Here is an 18,798-nt window from a genome sequence, read left to right as displayed (position 1 = left end):
GTTGTAGTACGTAGTAGTAGTAGTTGTAGCAGTAGTAGTAGTAGTAGTAGTTGTTGTTGTTGTAGTAGTAGTAGTGGTTGTTGTTGTTGTTGTTGTTGTTGTTACCTCCGCCAACGAAGATGAGGGAAGTTATGTATGCACCCATGTTCGTCTGTTTGTTTGTCCAGACGATATCTCCTAAAGTTCTCAATGAATTTTTGCGGAAGGGTGGGCCGTGGACCAAGAAAGAATTGATTAAATTTGAGGAGAGATCAGAATCCGGATCAGATCCTACCGCACAATACCTCCAAAAGTTCTCAATGAATTTCAATGAAATTTTGTGGAAGGGTGAGCCATGGGCCAAGAGAAAATTGGTTGAATTTAGGGACGGATCCGGGTCCCGATCCAGCACTGGCGGTGTGCTCTCTCTGACTGCTTTCTAGTTGTGGTGGTGGTGGTGGTGGTGGTCGTAGTAACTGAGAAGTAGCGGTAGTAGTAGCAGTAGTACTAGCAGCATAGGCCTCGAGGTAAATAGAACTCTGGAGTGAAAGCTTAAGCTGACTTGTACAGTTCAACGTCATTATTTAGGCAAGTAGGGAGGGAGTGAAGGACGTTTGTTTAACCAGGCAGAGGAGCAACTCGGTTATATCGGTGCAATGGTGCCGTCACATGAAGGCGTCCCTCTGAAGCACTGATCGTGTCTGTATGCCGTATTTTCATTGACGTAATAGGCTTCGTGGCATCTCTTGCTTTGCTGTTTGTTTTGAATATGACATTTCCATATTCACTTATATACCTCACACCACATTTGGCTGAGAAAAGAGGCAGTGTGATGATGGTGACGATGTTACTACTACTACTACTACTACTAATACTAATACTAATACTAATAATGAGTAAGAATAAGAATGATGATAACGATGATGATGATTTATATTCATTTATATGCGTATCAGTGGTAGATGTGACGCCCACCATCCTTTCTTTAGATGTAGGCTAGTGTTATCTGCCCTGAATGACAAGCCAAATGGTTTCTTGTGGCCCAGGAAACTGCTACGTTCGGTGGTAACTATAACCAAATGGATGTCTGGTGGCCTAGTGTATTACGGCGCTCCATCTGGATGTGTACCAGGAGTATATTTTGTATCCGAGAAGTGGCTGGGCTTAGTACACTCAGCAATAAGCGACCGGGTAGTATCGGCCTAAATAGCCTAGCCCTGGGTCCCTACTCTCCATATGGGGTGATAAACAACTGAATGACTGATAGAAATGAATGAGAGAGAGAGAGAGAGAGAGAGGGGGAGATACAGAAAAAGTAGCAAAATAATGTAGTTACTCCTTAAAATATTGCGTTTTCTATGAAGAAAACTTGTGAAAGAAAACTTAAATACAGGGATAACATGTCTATATTCAGAGGACAGCAACAACTTTTGCTCTCACGTACCCTTTACTGTTTGGCCTTCAATGATAACGTACCCCAGAGTAATGAGGATGGTATGTATGCTTACTGATAAATAAAGAATCTAGATAAACACTCTGACTTCGCCTAAAACAGACATTTTTGCCATAATGAGTGGTATGGTGTGACAAGGGGTTAGCAATAGTATAAGGTGCCATAAACAGTAGCAAGTGCTTTAGAATTGATTTAGAGCCATAGTATTGTCTTATTCTGCCACTGAACTACAGGAAATAAGCTGCGATTAAAGGGCGAAAATGTGCCAGTCTAAGGTGAAAGAATTAATACCAGTTTACAGTGAGATTTGTACCATTTTTCAGTACATGCGGTTAGTTAGTAGGTCCAGGCGGTGAAATGTGAGGGTTTATGGTGTCATGCATTTGTGTAGCCAGTTTGTTTTCGTCTGAGTGAACTGAGCCACTTCCACAACTCAAATACTAAATCGTGGTCACATGATATTTGGTAGTCCAGTTACGAGGAGGGAAGCAGTCTTTTTGGCCACTATAATTCATTCAACGTAGCTAACTTCAGGCGTAAAATTGCCATCTCCGTCTTGTATGCTGAGCTGTAACAAGAGATTAAAACTTGAATATGAAGTTAAAGCCACGAAGAAGATCTATGGAAAGGATGTTGAGCTGCGGTGCGACGAATTCCAGAATAGGCAGTCAGTTACCGAATCGGCACTTTTAATTGGAAAATATTACGGTCTTTACCAACACTTAAGTTCATACACACCTAATTACCTTAAATCCGGTGAAAAAATTGTTTATCAGGCTTGTCTCTCTGACGGGTATGGATTACGAGGCTACTGTAAACGAGACACCGTGTAGGGTATCTAAGTACTGTAGTAGAGAGTCGCATAGACCAACAACTCCAGTAAATTAATGTCTTTATTGGCACCGTAATGTTAATGGGAAAAAGTAGTAGTAGTTGTAGTAGTAGCAGTAGTAGTAGTAGTAGTAGTGATGGTGGTGGTGGTGGTAACAGTAGTAGAAGCAGTAATAGTAGCAGCAACAATAGCAGCAGCAGTCGTAGTATTAGAGTATTACTACTACCACCACCACCACCACCACCAGTACTACTGCTACTATTGTTACTGCTACTACTACTACAATCACTACCACCGCTACTATAACAACAAACGTGGCTTACCGTGATGGATAGCCGAATTAATGATACTTATTTTGGATTAGTATTTAAGATGAAGATACACAATAAAATGTGCAAGAAAAAGCAAATAAATAAATACATAGATAAATACATCAAGATGGCTGTCGATCTGTACTGTGATGGCACTTCTTCGTGACTAGCATCGTAATCTAGTGTTAATCTATTGTTACAGCTCCGCACTCAAGATGGAGAGAGGTAAATTTTAGGCCAGGTTAGAGTGAAAAGGGTGTAGTCAAATTAACCCTCCACTCTGATTACACTAGGCCATTAAGTGGGCTAGGAGAAGTTAGGAATGTTTGCCAGGTTAGAACAAACGTACTATAGAATATGAAAATAAGTTAATCTTCCTTTCTTCCGCGTTTGATTAGAAAATAAGTTAATCTTCCTTTCTTCCGCGTTTGATTGTGGAGAGGGACGCCTTCTCGTGGTGGCACTGATACAAATGGTCACTTCCACTGCCCGGTTATACAAACATCCCTTAACTCCCTCCCCATATCTTAAAAGGCGGATGGTGGACTGCAGGATGAGGGTAACTTCAGTCTGCAGTCCACTGGGGTCACATTTCAGATGAACCTGGGGCTACTACTACTACTACTACTACTACTACAAGGTCACAGGGAAGGGTCATCGCTCGGCCTGTTTGTCTGTGTGTTAACCAAATAACTAAATCAGCCTTGACCTCCCTTAACCCAAAATTGGTGGAAATGTTAAGGGTCAGCCCAGTGGTTGATCTATTGCTTCTTTAGAATAATAGGTCAAAGGTCAAGGTCATAAGGCAAAGTAGGTTGAAAGTAATTTTGGCCTGATTTGGTGGAAAGACTAAGGGTTACGCAAGTAGGAAATCGGTTTTGAGAACAACTGGCCAAAAGTCAGGGTCACAAGATAAAGTCAAATGAACGGTCTTTAGAGTAACTGGAGAGAGAGAGAGAGAGAGAGAGAGAGAGAGAGAGAGAGAGAGAGAGAGAGACAGACAGACAGACAGACAGACAGACAGACAGAGAGAGAGAGCGTTGCACTTTTTGAACACTCTTTCTTGTTCAAATTTAATCATGACGTGTGTGACAGTGTATAATGGAAGACAAGGATAATTACAAGCATTTCATAGACAACATAATCTTCAGAGAATTTATCAGTAAGGTATCAGACACTTTATTATCCACGCTTAGGGCTTTCAATCCTATGCCTCTTTTTTCAGAGTGCTCTTGCTATCTCCAGACGATTATATTCGGGTTAGGGGGGATTTTTCGACCTGGCGAGGTTAAATATACACTAAATTAATATCCTCAGTACCAGGGGATTTCCTAAAGCCGTTTAAAATCGTCCTGTGCTGGCTTGATAAGATATGAAGAAAGTGTCATGGGATTGAAGGGGTTTATAATTAAGAAGTGCTTGGTAGGTGTATAAGCGAAGACAAACGCACGGGTATATACTAGCGAGCACTCAGAGAACGCATACCTTCGCCAAAGCCAGTCAGAATTTAAGATTAACTGCTGTAATTCCTCTTTCATACCAGACAAATACTTTTACAGTCTCGCATAGTCATCTAATTCTACGGTTTTAGTCTGCCTTGTTACACAGTCTCAAGAGAGCTCATACCTCCTCCAGCACCAATTTAAATTATGATTTATTTCGTGCATCAGAAGCCGGATCCACCTTAAAATTTAATCAGTTCCTCCTTGACCCACTGCTCACCTGTCCACGAAAAATAATTGAACCACGTTAACAACTTTTGAGACAGAGTGTACAGAAAGGCAGACAGACCCGGGTGAATACATAACCTCCGTCCTCATTCCCTGGTGGGTGTAACAGGCGGGGGTAACGGCCTTGATAGGGTTTATAAATACTGTGAAGTGTGTGGAAAGGATGGAGAGTGAGAGACTAACGAGGAGAGTGTATGTGAGTGATTTGGAGGGGGAGAGAGAGGGGGAGAGCTAAGATGAGGTGGCAGGATGGAGAGGAGAGGTATAGGTATATGTAAAATGGGTGTGTGAGTTGGAGGACAGGGCAACGTAAAGGCAGTGAACAGGGCGACATGGAGGCGATTTGTTTGTGGCCACCCCTTACCGGATTAAGCCGTCTGGCATTAGAGAGACAGATAGAAAGATAGATAGACAGATAGACAGTTCGGGAAGCTAGATAATAGAAGACATAGAAGACAAATCAACCCTACACACAACACAGGCTTAAGACGAGTGAATAGGCTTAAGACAGTTTATAAATACAGACCCCCATGGCGCCAGCGAGACACGAAGGCTTGGAGTTGGCTATGTGATATTGATTTCATGCCCGTAATTATTAACCTTCCTAAGCCTGAGGTGTGTATAGGGTGCTTGTGAATGCGTCTCTCACATACACTTCACCATACACTTCGCCACACACTTCACCATACACTTCACCATACACTTCGCTATACATATCACCATACACTTCAACATACACGTCACCATTCGTTTCAAAATTCATTTCATACACTTCAATACACACTTCACCATACACTTGACTATACACTTCACCATACACTTCATTCATATACTTCTCTATACACTTCACCATACACTTCATTCATACACCTCATTATACACTACAATATGCACATCACTATACACCATACACTTCATTCATAGAGATCACCATACACTATACACTTCGCTATACATTTCAATATACACTTAATGCACTTCAATATGCACTTCATTCATACACTTCACCATGCACTTCATGGAAGAAGTCGGCAACACTACATCGAGTGAGTGGATGATTGTCGCCACCACCTACCACCACAGAACAATCCACAATGATAAGCAAACAGTAGTGGAGACTCTTTCACCGTAGGAACTGTGTAAGTGGCTTTATAAATGAAAGCCTTTGCCCATCTAGACTTCAAGACTCGTTCTGTGGATTCAAGCTCCCTAACACATCTTCCTAAGTGATTTATTTTGCTTATTACTCCTTACTATCCTCTTCTGTGTCATTTAAACCAATCAAATAACACCATTTTCAGCATAAATAACATACAAACTGATATTAACCTGCCATATCCAAAAATAAATCGCTAAGGGAGAGGTGCTAGGGAGCTTCTTTACCCTACGAGAATACTCACCTAAGTCTCCAAGAAAAGGGAGGGGGGGGGCCAAGTCCTATAGTCGTTTCATCTTTACTTGGTCAAATTCTTATCCTTTTGTATTTTATATCACGAAGCTCGGTGGCAAAACACACACACACACACACACACACACACACACTCCAGCTCTACACCCTTCCCCTAACACTTCTTCGTGACTAGCATCATATACTAGTGTTAATCTATTGTTACATCTCAGCACTCAAGATGGAGAGATGGCAATTTTAGGCCAATACTGTGAAGTCTTTGGTTGCTAAGCTCCTCTTGGACAAAATCGTGTGTTACCATGAGTAGCAGTAGTAGTAGTAGTAGTAGTAGTAGTAGCAGTAGTAGTAGTAGTAGTAGTAGTAGTAAGAGGGGGGTAGGAGTAGTAGTAGTAGCAGCAGTTGCAGTAAGAGTAGTAGTAGTAGTAGTAGTAATGGTAGTAATAGTAGTAATGGTGGTGGTAGTAGTAGTGGTAGTAGTAGTAGTAGTAGTAGCAGTAGTAGTAGTAGTAGTAGCAGTAGTAGTAGTAGTAGTAGTAGTAGTAGTAATTGCAACCCCAAGCACAACCGAACGAGAACCCGCCGGACCGCAGAATAAAGTTGCTTTCTTGTGCAGCCCACCGTCCTTAGAGAGAGGGGGGGGGGTAGACTCTGGGGACAGGGAGGGAATTGAGGGACGTTTATATAACCTGGCAGCTCCACCGCCTCTCAAACTAGCGCCACCACGCCAAGGCATCCCCCTCCCGCACAGGGCATAAATAAAATACCCACATACACGAGTGACAACAGATGGGGTAAGCTCGCTGGCTAGATCTATTTATAAACACACGAGACTGGCTCCAATACTTGGCCATCCCCTCCCAGCACATTACCAAATCCCATAGTTCTCCTATTTTGACTTGGCTCAGAGTTTTCGTCCTTTTGCAGCTCATTTCCTTTAGATCAATGGTAGTATATGACAAAAATACTGCTCTACATCCTCTCTATGGCGTTTCTTCGTGACTAGCATCATATTATAGTCGTTATTCACCTTGGCACATATTTTCGTCTTTTTGCAGCTTTTTGCCGTAGCTCAGTGGCATAATACTAGAAAACGCCAGCTCTGCATCCTTTCCACAGCACTTCTTCGTGACTAGCATCAGAATTTAAGATGGAGAGACGACACTTTCACGCCTACACTTTATTTTCTGTAATTCCACCTCCCCGTCTTGAATTCTGAACCGTAACTAAAGATTAAAGCTATGATATGGTGCTAGTCAGGAAGAAGTGCTATGGAAAAGATGTAGAGCCTGTTGTAAATGTAATGATAATGATGATAATAATAATAATAATAATGATAATAATGATAATAATAATAATAATAATAATAATGATAATAATAATGATAATAATAATAATAATAATAATAATTACGATAATGATGATGATGATGATGATGATGATAATTAATAATAATAATAATAATAATAATAATAATAATAATAATAATGGTGATAAGTTTTTCCTTTCCCCAAAATTGCAAGTTTTTCAAAGGACTTAAGAAGCTCTCTAAAATCGTCATCATCTTTCCAGTAAAAAAATGTGACCTTAATATACAAAACAAACTTGATAATATATTCTATTTCTTCTTATAAAATTTTGCACCTACATAGTCTGCATTAGTATCGTCTATCTATCTATCTATTGCCAGACGCCTCAATCCCGTTTGGGGTGGCCACAAACAAATCGCCTCCAAGTCGCCCTGTCCCCCGCCATTTCATTGCTCTGCTCCCAACTCACACCCCCCTCTCTCATATATTAGTATCGTACAGAAGAATAAAAAGGTGTGCAAAATAAATCGCATTGAAGCAGGCGCCACGTATTCCTCTGTGCTAACAAAATTACGGTCTTCATTCTTACTCTTAGCTTACTTTCAATATCAATTTTTTATCCCAACCCTTCATAAATATACCCTGTTCACCTCAACTTGGCCTAAAACTACCATCTCTCCATCTTGAATGCTTGTTGACAGTAGATTAGCACTGGAATATGATACTAGTCACGAAGAAGTGTTATGGCAAGGATGCAGACGCCGTAGTATTGTCATTTTTCTGCCACTGAGCTACGTGAAATAAGTTGCAAAGGGACGAAAATCTGGGCCAAGTTGAAATGAATAATCTATGATCGTTTTTTACACTATTTGAATCCTAGGCATCAAGAGGCTGGGGTGAATAGTCTGTTTTATTAATAACATATATAAAAAGTCAGTCTATACCTCGATTTAGAAATTATTGTAAAAAAATGAAAGAAAATTAGCCTTTCAAACACAAACACTCCCTTTAAACGTCGCCATAATCTGCATCAGCAAAGTACGGATATTAACCAGCCTTATCCAGAAATAAATCGCTGATGTAAAGGCGCTAGGGAAATTTCTTAGCCGATCAGAATACGAGAAACTTCAAAGATATAGACATGAAGTTCAATGGACACGAAATTCAGAGACAACACAATTTAAGCCGAAATAGGCCAGTAAGACAACGAAAGGGGAGAATACTTTACTTTGAATACAAGTGTACAATAAGTCCATGTGGAAATTACAGCTTATAGTAAAACAATCTGATATTTCTCCAACGTCTAAAAGTTATATACAAAATGATCAAATACAAAAGCGTTTAATAAATACATGTGGATATTACGGCTTATACCTAGAAAAACAATTTGATTTTTTTCTAGCGTCTAAAAGTAACAATATATACAAAATGATCACAGTAATCATCTCAGTAAAAATATATACTTTTCACATATAAAATTTTGAACGTTCATCTAGGAAGACTTTAGTTATAAATGGAATGGTTTTGAAATGCTCAGAGACGATTGGATTATGTTGATGTGGATTCGAATTATGAATTTTATAGGCGGGTGACTGGAGCATCAAGGAACGAAAAGATATGGTAAACATCATCCCACTTGAGGTTCGTGTGTGTGTGTGTGTGTGTGTGTGTGTGTGTGTGTGTGTGTGTGTGTGTGTGTGTGTGTGTGTGTGTGTGTGTGTTTCCTTCTCCACTGCCTGTTTTATCAGATCCTGTCGCTATCCTACTGTCCTTCTATAGAACACCACAAATCCTGTTTTAAAGATATTACACTTATATTCCTAAAGAGGCCTCGTCACCATCATTATTGGCTTACATCTATTTTCCATGTGGCTCAGGTCAAATGGGGTCACCTGATATCACTCCACGATGACCCTTTTTTACGCCAGGTCACAAAAAACACCTATATAATACTCTAAGGTCAGGATATGCCACCTCGTCCCTTGTATTTCTCGGTGTACCTTTTCGTATTTGGATCGATATTTCAAACGTTAGGGCTTTACAACCCCCCTCGTATATCTTCCAAAAATAAATAAATCCCCTTCCATCCTCACCACATGACCAAAACATCTCAAATTTCCTTTCATTTACTTCCTCTTCGATGTCTTCCACTCACAGCCACCTTCTCGGTACATGTAAACAGATGATCAGGTCACCCAGTTTAAATGCGCATATCCAGGGGCTTCTCGTGTCATAGCGCTCAAATTCCGCTACATTCTCTACTTCTAAAACCTCACACTTCACTTCCGAACAACGCAATGCTCCTAGCACAGATGACATGAAGAGTTACGCTCGTCGATGCAGCGATTGTGTGGTGGTGCGGGTGGAGTTGGTGTGACGATGGGCAGACGAGATTTAATATTGCACACAAAGAATTACTCCGCTCCTTTCATCTTAACCTGGCCCATATTTTCGTCACTTTACAGCATCTTTCACATGGCTCTACATCCTTCTCACGGCACTTCTTCGTGACTAGCATCAAATTCAAGCGTTAATCTATTGCTACACCTCAGCATTCCTGGAGAGATGGCAATTTTTTAGGCCAAGTTAGAGTAAAAAAAGAGTCGAGTCTAATCAAGGGCAGTTTTCATTGGTATAGTTAGTGTGTGGTTGTTGATGTGGAGGCGGTGGAGGAGTGTGGTGGTGTGGATGTGGCAGGGACGAAGGTAGGGAACATGGGAGTCGTTTCTTCTCATAGAGCCAGATGCCAGAGAGGAGGATGGCGAGTGACAGCAGGTAGAGGTGGTTGAGGGCGAAGGAGAGAGGGAACAGCATCGCCGTCATCACCGATAGCACCGTGTTGTTGAGAGCTGCTAGATAGTCCTGAGAAAGGGATATGCACGTTATTATTACACACACACACACACACACACACACACACACACACACACACACACACACACACACACACACACACACAAAATGACTCCTGGATGGTGACTTGAACTGATAAAACACCCACTGGACAAAGGAAAACACACACACACACACACACACACACACACACACACAAAATGACTCCTGGATGGTGACTTGAACTGATAAAACACCCATTGGACAAAGGAAAACACACACACACACACACACACACACACACACACACACACACACACACACACACACACACACACACACACACACACACACACACACACACACACAAAATGACTCCTGGATGGTGACTTGAACTGATAAAACACCCATTGGACAAAGGAAAACACACACACACACACACACACACACACACACACACACACACAGAGTCAGGTCTCGATCGGTGTGAAATTCTGGTTACGACCTCCATACAGCCAGAAATAGAGGTTAGAAAGAGCCCTCTATAGTCTCTTTATACTAACCTGGCCTAAAATTGCTCTCTCCATCCTGAATACTGAGTTGTTAGAATACATTAGCATTACAATATGATGCTTGTCACGAAGAAGTGCTAGGTAAAGAATATTCTCTTTTTCCACCCTTCAGCTACGTGCAAAAAGCTACAAAAAGACTAAAATCTGGGCCAATTTTGAGTAGAACGACCAGAGGTGTATATAATGTATGTGTAAGTGTATATCCTGACTTTTTTTTTACGCTAATTTCTATACCTACACTTCAGTTGTATATTTTAATCCGGGGAAAATCTATCACTTAATGTACCAGAGTAAACAATGCCATTAAAAACAATAATGCAAAGAGCAGAACTAACTAGCTATCTATCCATGTCGCCCTGTCCCCCACCATTTCACTGCCCTGCTCCCAGCTCACACGAACACTACTAATATCACACTAACACAAATATCAGGGCTATATTGTCCTACCTTGGCGATGGAGTCCAGGTTTCTGACTATGAAGGGGATGCAGAGGCCCGCCAGAGATGCAGAGACCACAGACACAGCCACCAAGCCCAGAGACCACGCCTGGGGAAGCACGTAACAAGATTAATACAAGCACAAGATAACTAAAGCTTCTGTAGTTCGCATTAACCCCTTTATTACAAGAACGAATTTTTCTCCTCATTCTGGGCACGTACTTTTCCTTTAATCTTTCAGCTATACCCCTCGTCAATTCGTCACAAGTTCTGGAGGTGTGAGGGGATGGTGGAGAGGTCAGTATGGTGGTGCACTGACCTGGAGGTGGAGGGGCGTCAATGTGGAGAGGTCAGACTGTAGACTCAGTGATATCCCAGCCAGAAGGGAGCCCCACACGTATAACCAGGCCTGCTGCTCCACCACACTGCGCCTGTCGTTCTTCAGTACCATCTGCGACACAAGGTATGATATTCGCACTTATATATACTGTATAGTAGTCCATACATAGCACTCCACTTAAAGATAACTGGCTGTATCTTATGGGTAGTGGGAACGGCTCAGGCTGCTGGTGTGGGCGTCTGTGTGGAAGTGGGAGAAGGAAGTGAGTAAACGATGCAGGATAGACACTGGTAACACAAGAAATCGCCTGGCGGAGTGCAAAGAGGAGTATTATTTATAGATCACTCAGTATAGTAGAGTAATTATGCTAAATGAGATTCGCGAAGCGGTACAAACGCTAACATCACAGATAACTTGTGTCTGACTAATATTAAATAAGAATGACGCTGAGGGTGACAGACGTAAACGCTGAGGAAAAAGTTGCGAGAGGCAGAGGGCAGAGTGTGACCTCAGGGATAAAAGGCTGAACAGAGAGACTGCTTGAGATCGAACAGGGGGATGAACTGCCATTAAGTGACTAAGGCTGATGGATGTATGATGGAGCCTTCATAAAAACAAAGAATGAAACAAAAAGAAACTGTGATACAAGTGGCACGAAACGAAACTGTGATGCAAGTGGCTGACCTCATTGACTAGGGAGGCTATGGCTGAGAGTAGCGCCGCTAGTTGCGACGCTACGATGACTGGCGCGGTGAGGGAGTGGTGACCAGCGTAGAGTTCAGATGCACGGGCCACAGGAAGGCTGCCCACCACCAACACGCAGCCCACCAACTGCACTCGCCCCACCTCACGACCAAACACAACCTGATTTTTGGTATAAGGATGCGAACCAGAGGAAATGAGTCACAGGAATCCACTCAAAGTTCAAACTCTTTCACTGCAGCAGTACTAACTCTGGGCTTCATTTCCTCTTTCTGATTACGTGTTTTGAGTGACATGTGGAGGTACAGGGTACGTAAAAGGACTGCTGAACCTCAGGGAACGGGATGTTTAACCTATGCGCAGAGTTGCACACATAAAAGAAAAAATGTGGCCTCACCCTAAGACTGGAGCCAGTGTACTAACCCGGTAAGCAAGTGCAGTGTAGAGGGTGCGGGTCTGTGCGAGAACCATCCATATGGGTGGTGAGGTAGAGGGCATCATTCGAAGGAATATCAGGCCAGAGCAGAAATAACAGGCGGCGACAACAAACAGCTTGACACTTGGCTCCCATGACGACAGTGATGCTCTCGTCACCTGCCAGCATCAGAGGGTTACAGTATTATGGCTACAGATTCATACACAACCACACTACAGCATTAATCACGTGCCACAGTAGAAGCCGTTTATGTAGAACTGCTGGATTCACAGGACAGGTGGAAGGAGTGGCGATGAATCTACAGCTCCACGCACTGCCTTCCCCTCGATCTGCACACAACAAGGCTGAACACATCATACATTATCTAGCTCAGGGGATGGCGGCAACTAGACATCACCACCGTACCAAGATAAAGCTAATCTCTTCGTTAATTTCAAGCATTCCCACACCCACTTTGGCATGAAAGAACTCCCACATGATGATAAGGGCGAGGATCAACGAAACTATCCACCATGATGCAGGTAGGGGGATGGAGAAAGCGTACCCCTCAAAAAAATTAAATAAATAAATAAATAAATAAGTGTTATGCCACTGGAGTTTGATGGTAATGGAAATGAGTAAATTCTCCAGACAGAAGGATCTATTCAAATGGTGCCCCACATTATTCAACGTCCTTTATTGTGCCGCTGTATTCATTCATTTATAGAAAACTGACAAATACTGAGAATAATATTTACACTACCACCACTTCTTCCTCAGCGATTTATTTTGCACACTTCAACTCACATTATCTAGTACCGAATGCTTGTTCTGTTTATCTATCTATAGCCAGACGTCATAATCCTGTAAGGGGTGGCTGTTTGTTCTTGAAGTGGTGGTTTTACGGGGCACTAACCCTCCGCCACTGTTGACACGTAGGGAACACGTATGGGTTAGACACAGTTTGCATCAGTTACGCTCAAGTGGACTCTGAGGTGCTGTGTCCAGAATAAGGCGCTAAGGAAGAGGTTTTTAAGAAATTCTACCTAAACTACGGGCCCCATGACTCACCACAGCGTAGAGAAGGACGATGACAAGCTTGGTGATCTCGGTGAGGATGATGATGAGGCTGGATGGCAGGGGATACGTACCTCCGTGTGTCGTGGACAGACCGTACAGGCTTAACTGCTCGACATTCTGAAACGGCATGGGCAGGGCAGGGTAAAGCAGGGCAAGGCAGGGCAGGATAGGGAGGGGAAGGGAAAGGCAGGATAGGGAAGGACAGGACAGGGTGAGGCAGGACAGGGCAGGACAGGGTACGACAGAAGAGAATGGGGCAGCACAGAGCAGAGAAGGACAGGGCATGGCAGGGAATGGTAGGAAAGGGCAGGACAGGGCAGGGCAGAGCAGGGCAGGGCAGGGTGTGATAGATGTCAGTAAACAAGACAAGTAAAGGAAGGCACATTATAGTCTGAAGGGCAGGTATTAAAACACAAGATACGGAAGGGGCATAAAAGATGTGGCAAATTCGAACCTATAATTAAGCAGTGATGTAGGGAAAATTTACTTACGTCTTCATTTGTGGTACGATAATCCTAATATAAATCTCTACCACAACTCAGTCCAAAAACTCAACATACGGGCGGGTTCAGTTTAAGTCCGCGGGGTTCTAAAATGTTTATCTTTACCAGTGGAGATAATAGTACGTTTTAAGTTCAGAGTTATAGCTATCTGTCCGTTTGCCTGTCACTGTTATCACGTTTGCATTACACTTATAATTTATGTTTCATCAATTCCATGAACTTCGTACGCTAAACGTTTATCGCGAGAGTATTTTGTATTTTTCAGTCATTATGTATACTTGCAGTAGGAAAAACAATATTAATTACGAGAGAGAGAGAGAGAGAGAGAGAGAGGGGGAGGGGATTCAGCTTCCTTGGACCCCCCCTCTACCTTTAACCCCTTCAGTCTGATGATTTATTTTTCATTGTTATTCTTCCCATCTCCAGACGATTTTTTTTTTCTTTGTTTTTAGGTTTTTATGCCCGAGAAGAGCTTTTCGAACTGGAGGGGTTGGATACAGCCTTCATTAACCCCTTCATGGCTGGGGATGGTGCTGGAGAGGGACGCCTTCACGTGGTGGCATCAATAATCCCTCAGCTTCCTCCTTATCCCCCTCAAAAGAGGAGGTGGACTACTGGAAAAATGCACCTTCTGCCTGCAGTCCACCGAGTTCACATCCAAATGATCCTGGGGTTGCAGTTACTACTACTACTACTACTACATTACTACTACTACTATTACTACTACTACTGCTACTACTACTACTACTATTACTACTACTGCTACTACTACTACTACTACTACTACTATTACAGATTTCGTACATTGCTTAGACCCATCTAGTTTTTCTTAAACAAAAACGAAAAAAGACGTCACACAGTACTAAAATAATAATAATAATAATAATAATAACGATAATAATAATAATAATAATAATAATAATAATAATAATAAATCAATGTCAAACTCACCTCCAGTAATAAGAAGCCCAGAATGTAGCCAAAAGTCCTCCTGAAATCTGAAGTCCTCTCCATATTTACACGTCGAGTTACAGTAGTGGATGTGGAAGGGTGTGTGGAGGGGGGACTGACTTTGCCACGTCCCCCTCCCACCTTCCGCTCTTCCATTTCTTCCATCATGGCGGCAGATTGTAATATTATCCTCTCTAATCACACTAATTTATTATACCTGTCTCTCCTTTCTTTGTAGCTTCCTAGATCTTCAGTTCATTCACCCTTACTCACATTATTTACATCATCCATCATGGGGGAGGCGTAGTATCAGTTTTAAACACTTATTAATTTCATGTGTCCGTCCTCCTTTTCAATTTCTCATACTTTCACTTCACTTTTCCTTCTCCCATTCTTCCTTGTACTTTTTCCTTCGCAGAGACAATTGTGTTCTTGGTCCTGAACACTCTCAGTCATGTCCTAATCTTGAAGCGTTCTTAAAATTCTCCTAATCATCAATGTCCTGTTCTTCCACACGTCTTTCCTAAACTTTCACCATTTTCCATCGTAGAGAAAACTGTACTTTTATGTAAACACACTACAACTATTATCATCATCATCATCATCATCATCGTCATCATTATCATCATCATCATCATTATTATCATTATCATTATCATCATCATCATTATTATTATTATTATTATTATTATGTCCGTCTTCCCGTCTGTGCAGCTTCCCACGTCTTCAGTGCACTATTTCCCTGTTCTGCCCTTAACCTTTGTACTGTGTTTTGCCCCATCAAGGCGACGGGTTATCATACATACACACTGTCACTCAGCATAATCCCGTCTCCCCCTCTTTGCAATTTTCTATACCTTCAGTAGGGACGTAGCTAGATATTTGGGGGCCCGGGGGCTTTACTCCTTGAGGGGCCTCCAATATCTGATAAGGTATGGTGCAGAATTTACAAAACCCTCTTTTTTGCGCCAGAATGAAAACGGCTTCTCTCAGAATGTTAGTTACATCGGAATTTTTGTTTTTCAAGATTTTTTGCAAAGGGACATTAACGAAAACACTGCCAAATCGTAGAAAAAATATATATATAAACAGAAAACAACAATTTTTCGAAAACCACTTAACAGAAAAAGCGTTAAAATAAGTGAATTTTTATCCTTTAGTCAGCCTGCCGTCGCGTTTTCTTTTGCAGCAAACTCATTAATCACATCATTGAAATCTATCTACCTGTCTATCTATCTATTGCCAGACGCCTCAATTTTGTCCAATAAGTCTGACTCCGCCGACATCAGAACCAAGTTGCAAAGCCTGTCATGGTTCTTGAGTTAATGAATAACTGAAGGATCCATATGGGGTCCCCTGTCCACTGGGAGCCAAGGGAAAAGTCTTCTTCAGTACCCCCCTTGTCCCCCTCTTAACTTACCTTCATCTCACTTTTTCCGCTCGTATCTTAACTAATCCTTGCACTTTTTTCCTTCGTAGAGGCAATTGTAGTCTTATCACATGTGGGGAAGGAGCCAAACTGTTGTTGTTGGTGTTGATAATTGAGCCTTGTCGTCTCTCTCTCACAGACATGCAGCACTTACTCTATAACATCGTAGCAATATTCTCTCGCGTGATATTACGTTTGCGTGCGATAATGTGTGTGTGTGTGTGTGTGTGTGTGTGTGTGTGTGTGTGTGTGTGTGTGTGTGTGAGAGAGAGAGAGAGAGAGAGAGAGAGAGAACAATATAACCAGAGCAGCTTTTGTCCAGATTCAACCAGCTTGGCGGATGGGTTGAGGATCAGGCAAGGACCAAATGATTCCGTTTTGAAGACAATCTAAAAAGTCAAGATCACACGGCAAGATGAACTCAGTTTTATTCTACTTTCTCTCAGCCTGGCGTAAGTGCTGATGTAAGAGATGTAATTTGATTTTAAAAAACGATGGGTCGAAAGTCAGAGTGAGATGCCATAAACAAACACATTCCCGGGCTGAGGAGGTTAATGACCATCTCTCTCTCTCTCTCTCTCTCTCTCTCTCTCTCTCTCTTACTTCTTCCTATCGCGTCCTAGTCTTTCCTGATCCTCTTCCACCTCCATTTCTTCTTGTATTAGTAGTTCCTTCCTTCTAACACTATCACTACATTTTTTTTCTCATACCACTTTGTTCCTATGCTCGTGTTTCCTCACTTTAACTTCCCATTTCCTTTTCCTGCTCCTCTCAACTTCCATTGCTTTTTGTACACCTATTAGTCGCGGCGCACGACTCTGAGGTTGTCATTATCGTACCCTGGCAACCTACCTTTCAAAAGTGAGTCCGATTTAGTATCATATTATACACGAATCATATTATTATGCACAAATATATCATACACGAATATTATTATACACGAAAACATTATACACGAATCACTTGAGTCTCATGTTATACAAGAAATCAGACACAACAACCTTAGAGTAGCACGCCGCGACTATAATTCTATCTTTCCAACACTTACATCACTATTCTTTTTACCACAGCACATAGCCACCATACACGTTCCTCACTTTCACCTCTCACTTATCTCCACACTACCGTCTGTCTTGCTAGTGACTGCTCTTGCTTCTCATGGTCGCTTTTAAACACTATCTGCTCCGCTCACCTTCTTCAACTAGTTCCTTCTTTCAGACACTTATATCAGAGCTCTCTCTACCCCACTGCTTCGTCTCTATTCACGTGTCTTCTCACTTAACCCCTCTCTTTCCACTTTCGTCTGTCTTCTTTCGTCATGTAACTGTTCTTGCCTCACCCTAGTCAATTCACTTTCTGCTCCTCTCATCTTTGACTGTTTCCTCCTTTCCAACATTCTAAGTCACTACCCCTTTCACTCAACCACTTCACTTCCATTCACGTGTATCTTTACTTCAACCTGTCACTGCCATCCCACTGTTTTCACTGCCATATGGCGTGGCAGTGACCTTCACAGTTACTGCTAAACTTGTTCACAGACGCTAATGTCGCTAAGTACAAAATCTCCAAGAAAACCGCTAGAAAGCTACTAAAATCCCTAGAATTTCACTAAAATCGTATAAAAATATTCAGTTTAGAACGTCTGTGGAATTCTTGTCACTAGACGTAAACAATGGTTGCCAAACAAAGGATCTAGCGGAAAAGGCGCTTAACTGATAACTTTACTGCAAGTCTCCAACTCTTCCCGTTGAAGTGGCTGATGGCCAATTATAAAACTCAGAATGTTACTCCTCAAAACACGAAAAAGAAGAAAAAAAAAAAGGCTAATTACAAATACATATTATTAACGTTCTCTTAAACACATTGCCAGAAAATTAGCTTATGTAATTTATTTGGTGTTAGAGAAAAAAATAGGAGTGGATAAAATCATAGGTAGTCACTGGCATCATCAGGCTCCAGAAGTTAAACGAGTTACTATTATAGAGACCGCATTTAAAAACATTCTTAGCTAGTATTCTTCGTGGCATAGGAATTTTCTTAACACCTCTCCCATGGCGATTTATTCTGCTAAACATCTTAGTATCCTCTTCCAGGTTACGGATGCAAACTGTGTCAATATTAAAACGCATCACGCAGCATAAAATGACCTTCCAGGGCACTTAAAGGACCAGTAGTAGTAGTAGTAGTAGTAATAGTAGTAGTAATAGTAGTAGTAATAGTAGTAGTAGTAGTAGTAGTCTCAAGTTCATTTGACTGTGAACCCAGTGGACTGCAGGTTGAAGTTACCTCACTCCTGGGTCCACCATCCTCTTCTGAGTGGATAGGGAGGGAGTTGAGGCACGTTTGTACTAGTCAGTGGAACCGCCTCGTTATATCAGTGCCACCACGTGCAGGCATCCCACTCCAGTATCAAAGGATCAGTAACACAACGACCTACAAGTGATATATTTTAATCACAAAAGTGTATAAATAAGTGCATATGAAAATCGTAAGTTGCATTCAAGGAACAATCAAAAG

The sequence above is a fragment of the Coenobita brevimanus genome, chromosome 44 (genome assembly GCF_032717465.1).
Source record: "Coenobita brevimanus isolate Jiangsu-jjx chromosome 44, ASM3271746v2, whole genome shotgun sequence".
NCBI lineage: Eukaryota > Metazoa > Arthropoda > Malacostraca > Decapoda > Coenobitidae > Coenobita > Coenobita brevimanus.
Note: the sequence above shows the minus strand (reverse complement) of the source record.